Here is a 6,000-nt window from a genome sequence, read left to right as displayed (position 1 = left end):
ATTTGCAATCTGAAGAAGTTGAGGCTAGTTGCCGAAAGTGAGAGCCAGTCTGCAAATTTGAGTTGATCCCATAGAAAATCACTTAGTGTGTGATGGTCGCAGATTTTTTGGCTTCAGACTTTGATTCCATCCAGTAGGAGGACGCATAGTTTTCATTTGTCAAGCATCTCCTACCAACAAGGTGTGCGTTTCTGCATAATTTAGTTGTGATCAGAAGTCGATAAGTGTATGATGGCCAGTGCTTTAGATTTTAAAAGTCACGTAGTGTATTTCAGCCTTAAGAATTTTTTTTTTAATCTGTCTTAACTGAATAGCTCTGCGGAGAACCAAAAATGTTTCTGCTATGGCATTGCTGTGAAAACTCTCTTTTGGAAGCTTTATTTTGTGTGTGTGTGTGTGGGAGCTTCAACACCATTCATGGGACGTTTCAAGCGTTAAAACATCCCTCAAAATTTACATGTAATTACACACTTTAGCTTTCCATCTAGTAGTTATTTCACGCAATGTAACAAATACAAAATCTACATTATGTAAAAGTCCTCACAGCCATCATTATGAAGGGTGAGGAGGGTTTTCATTATCGCACAAGCCTGCAGCGTTGGTGCCTTCCTGTGAAAAACACAAGAGCCATTAAACTGGATAATCATGAACAGAATCTAATAGTCTTGTTGGATTTGGTTGCATCTTTCATGACTCTTGACAAAGGTTCAAAGCCGTCTAGTAACTCAAAAGATGCCACAGGCACGGGACCAAGAATCATCAGCATAGCAATGAATAGAAAATCACATCTGATTGAGTTTGAAGGGTTCTTCAGACATTTAACCAGGCAACAACATCTGATTAACTGCTGGCGTCTTGGCATTCCCTTCAGACGACTCTCACTAAAGGATTTTGGTTGGTTATAAATAGCATTGATCTTTCGCATCAGTATAATGAGTGCATATTTTGTCTCTCCATCTCCATAGCCTTGGGATGATGGTATTTGCCATGGAGAGGCACTCTGCCATCATGGTGAAGCTCCTGTGAAATAGTCAAAGTTTAAAGATGTTCTTGTTTGATATTCATAGTTTTTGTGCACACACAACATGATGACAGGCTGGTGTAACATTTATAAAAAGTGGAAAAGTGGAAGGTCAGTTAAAGGATTAGTTCACTTCAAAAATCTACATTTCCTGATCATTTACTCACCCCATGTCATCCAAGATGTTCATGTCTTTCTTTTCTTCAGTTGTAAAGAAATTAAGGTTTTTGAGGAAAACATTCCAGCATTTTTTCGATACAGTGGACTAAAATTGGTTAAAAAGTACATTAACATTCTTTTTTTTTTTTTTTTTTTAGAAAATGCTAGTTAAAACCCTTATTCCTCAGTTGGGATTGTGAAGAGCCCCTTGAAGCTGTATTGAAACTGCAATTTGGACCATGTCCAAGGACCAAGTGCACTTCAATGTTTTCCTCAAAAACCTTAATAAAGTATAGACAGCACAGTGTTGATTTTTGATCTTAGACATCAGTTAATATGACAAAGGCCTGAAATTTAGATCTTAAAAGGATTTGTGTGTGCAGATACTGATATTGGTTGATACTTTAATTTGTCTGCCGAAGGACATGATAAATGAGTCTGCGAAAGCCTCTTTTACATCAGCGAGGGGTGTAGACGGCAAGACCTACAGTATTCTTCTACTTCATTATTAACTAAGCCAAAGGAGGTAATTATAATCTTGTCTATTTAAAGAACACGCTCAAATGAGGAAAGAGCTCAGCTTATTAAATAAATAAAGACCTCCTGCTGAAGAACGTGAGTTGGTCTCCTATAATGCATAATGTCTTTTGGCCTTCAGACTACGTAATTCAAATGTATGATCATAAAGATCCTGTAACACCCTAGCAACCATTTAGAACATCTTAGCAAGAGAATAGCAATGCTCTGGAACCACTCTGAACATTGTGACTGCAGGTTATTCATCCACAAACATGTTTTCTACTTTTCGATTTCTTCAGAAACGTAAACAAATGTTCAAGTATAATTTTATATTCTTTAATCTTCATGAGGTCAGAAATGCTTCTTCGTATTTTTCTGAGCCGCTGCACTGTCTATCGATAAACATGTGGATGATCAGAGCTATAAATGCGCGATGCAGCTGTCTGCTGACTTGTGATCGATAGTTCATTTTCTGTTGTGACCTTAAGGCGCAGAAGGAATGAGGTGTGCTTTTCCATCACTATATGTCATCTAGCAAGCATAATTAAGTCGTGTACTTACGTTTATGATCTTGGCAGACACGTTCTCATCAAAATGACTTACAAGAGAGTGCAAACGTTTTGTTGTGCTGATTGAATCAGCTGGTAGACAAGAATTCAAGAGGAGCAGCTACTATACCCTCAGTTCTGTCAATCGCTCGTCTTGGTAAATTCACTTATCTCTTGGATAGTTGGCGTGATGATGTGATTATTTATTCCGCTTATCGTCAAATAAATAAATAAGTACATGGACATGAAATATTGATTTGTATATGCAAAAAAAAAAAAAAAAAAAAAAAAAAGACTTAAAATCAACATAATTTTATACATATTTTGCACTATGGGGGGCGCCATTATTTTGATGACATTAAGTTACCTGTTGTTAGAGGGTGTTCAAAATAGGCCATAATGGCCGCACTGAATGTAAACAGTGCCACTGACCGCGAAACACTGCATATTTTGCTGATTATTGCTACTGAAAATGGTCAATTATTGTCATGTTTTAGGCTAATCGGTCGGACCAGGAAAAACATTTGTCTGAGGAACAAAGGCATTTGTGTCCTGAACCAGGATTTCCAGTACAAGAATCTTGACAACATTTGTGTTTGTTCTTATCATTTCCAGTCAGGTAAGTGAAAACTTAGGCTAATATCTTAATTAATACTGCTCGTACGTATCTTTACCACCTATTAACTTTAGTTCGTTAAATTGCGCCCTTTCCTGCTTACTAAATCCTTCTCTATGAGATTTAGCAGCTTCCACACATTTTTTCAATGGTTTGGACAACATAAATTAGCAGAACAACATATTAGGAGTACATTAACCGTGCAATCCAACTATCCAGTTGGTGGCGAGTGCGCTCCACTGTGGCAGCCAAGCCAGAACAAAAATTAAACTGAAATGAATCTTTGATTACACACAGCCAATACTCACTTTTAAAATACAGTGATCTAAATAAACAGTTCTAAATAAATGCATAAGCCCATCGTCCTGGTTGATCTTGATTAAAAATGAAAATGTGAACAAAAATAATAGCAATTAAATGTGTTACTGTAAATAAAATATGAAAATTAAAATGACGGGTAATATTAGATTATGCCGCCGGAATTGGTACAACCCTGTCCCTTCACTAATTTTCCTAGTTAGTGACAGGTGTGGTTGTTTGTGGTCACATTTAGAAGGTCCCATGTTGTTACATTCTCCACTAAATGTATGTGTATGACTGACAATCATATACATACAACACCTCACAGGACTGGTGGGCAAACAACTGCTTGATTTGTAGAGGCAGCGCCATTAAACTCAGGGGGGTTGATTCATATTCCTCTAGTCTGGAGAGGAAGCTTAATTATATACTAGTAAACAGCAGGAGAGCGCTAAGGACAGATGAGCTCCTTGTCAGTATAAAGCCGTCTTCAATCTAATAAGGATGATGTGAAGTTGGATGCTGGGTTGACATCTCTCTCATAAACATTCCCATGAGCCAACAGACACAAAGAGGTGACAAGAGGTCATGATTTTTTTTTGCTTATAAGCATGAAGCACTCTCTAAAAACATAGCACACCATGTGAAAAACAAACACAAAAACCCAATAAACCAAAGCAATTGCATATAGAATCACTGATAGTAGGTTTTCCCTAAGGATATGTACGTTTTCCTGGAGGATTTTACCAGCACATTAACGACCTAGCCATGTTTCGGTCATCTTCTTCCAATTATGTGTGAGAAGAAAGGAAAAAAATAGGGGGAAAAATGAAATAATAATAAAATAAAAATTTTAATTAAAAAAATATTAAGGTCACAATGATTCATATTCTGCATTTTAGCTAACAAAGACTGCATTATAAATTATAAATAACTACACTTGCAGTGACAAACTGAAATTTCTTTTATGCCTTCTCTGTATGAAGGTCACTTACCTCCTGGATGACACTGGACTTCATGAGTCTCATTTTTTTTTATGAAACTCTCTTTCAGCATCACTATAAAAGAAATATGAACTTTTGAGTCCCAGGCTGTGTTCAAGACTTTTCCACTACCTTTTCTAAAAGCCTCTTTTCACTCCACAGGAGAACTAAAAATTTCATTTACATGCAATAGAAGAAGCATATCAAAAAGGCACATTTTTTGATGAAGCGTATGCAAGAGTGACTTATTTTAACGTACCTCCTCACAATGATCAGATCAGAACTTTTCTTAAAATGGCATGTGATTGCAGAAACGGCAGTGGTCATCGCTCCTCCTTCTTTTAACAAACCAAAAATCAAAAGCCAGTGTTGAGATGACTGCAAGAACTCATTTGTTTTCTTCCTGCTTTAAAAATGCTTTTTATGGTAAAATCAGTAAAAAGCTCAATTTGATTTTCTAACCTATTAAGCAAAATGGGGAAATCTGTGGGGAAGCTGTAATCTAAATCACTATATGAATAAGAGCTATAATACATGATATTTTTATAATCCATTATCATATTTCATTACCATTTTTATTAGGGGCCAAGCACCAAAGCTGTTTAGGCACCAAAATTGTATCTGTTGGTTTTTTTCTTCTTCCACTCTGGGAGTCTATGGCAGCCCACTTGTGGGCACACAGATAAAGGACAAAACTCTCTAGCGCCACCAACAGGCCAAATTTGCACAATAACCTTTGAACCGTGAGGTCTAGAAGCAAAATTCTTTTTTTTTCTGATTCCTTGGCTTGAATGCATACCAACATTTTGAATTTTGCCAAAAAATCTAGTTTTTCGAACTCCTCCTAGATGGTTTGTCTGACTTTGACTAAAATTGGCACAGACTATCTTCAGACAGCTCTGGCAAAAAATATCAAAAGCTTTTTGATATACCAAACCGTTTTCATAAAATGTGTTAATGAAATTTGATGAAATTTGAGCAAAAATGGACATGAGGCTATAGCTTTGCAATGCTTTAACAGATTCAGACCAAACTTGGTATTTATACTAAGCGTGACTTGAGTGCACATGAGTAGTTTCGGCACAGCACCACTTACTGGTCAACTGAACAATACCAAACTCTCCCAATTTTGTAGTAAAATACTGTATTTTTAAAACACTATGATGTATTCTTATGAATCTTATGAATCTAATAGAATTGCTTGCAAAAAGTTATACAATTTAGCACATGGATAGAGGACAGTCTCATCATTAACCACAACAAATTTGGAGTCTTTAACTTTAACTCTTTAGCGCCACCAATAGGCCGAACTCGCAATCATTTTTCTGCGAATAACTTCAAAACCGTAATGAAAATGAGAATTTCTATGGTCAAGATTTTTTGCAACTTTGAATATTTCAAAATATCTACTTTTTCAAACTTGTCCTAGACAGTTTGTCCAATTTTTTACCAAAATTGGCTCATATCTTTAGAGCTTTCTGGCTAAAAGCTTTTTAATATGCCAAACCATTTCTGTAAAGCGTGCTAACGAATTTGACGAAGTTTGTGCAAAAACAGACATGAGGCTATATCTCTGCAACACTTTAGCAGATTCTGGCCAAACTTGGCATGTGTTAGCATGACAATGAGGGCACATAAGTAGTTTCGGCACAGCATCACCTACTGGTTAAAAGATATAAAATATTGACCTTTCTGCTTAACTTCTGACCAGTTTGGCCAAAAATCATTGTTAGATTCAAACAAGATCTAATTTTCTTATGTTAGCCTTTTTGGGCATCTGCATCTTCAGTTTTGTATTCAAATTCTGTATCAACAAATGTCTTCTCCAACCCTGCTTCTGAAGAGCCACCATGG

The sequence above is a fragment of the Garra rufa genome, chromosome 2 (assembly GCF_049309525.1).
Source record: "Garra rufa chromosome 2, GarRuf1.0, whole genome shotgun sequence".
NCBI lineage: Eukaryota > Metazoa > Chordata > Actinopteri > Cypriniformes > Cyprinidae > Garra > Garra rufa.
This window is presented reverse-complemented; position numbering follows the sequence as displayed.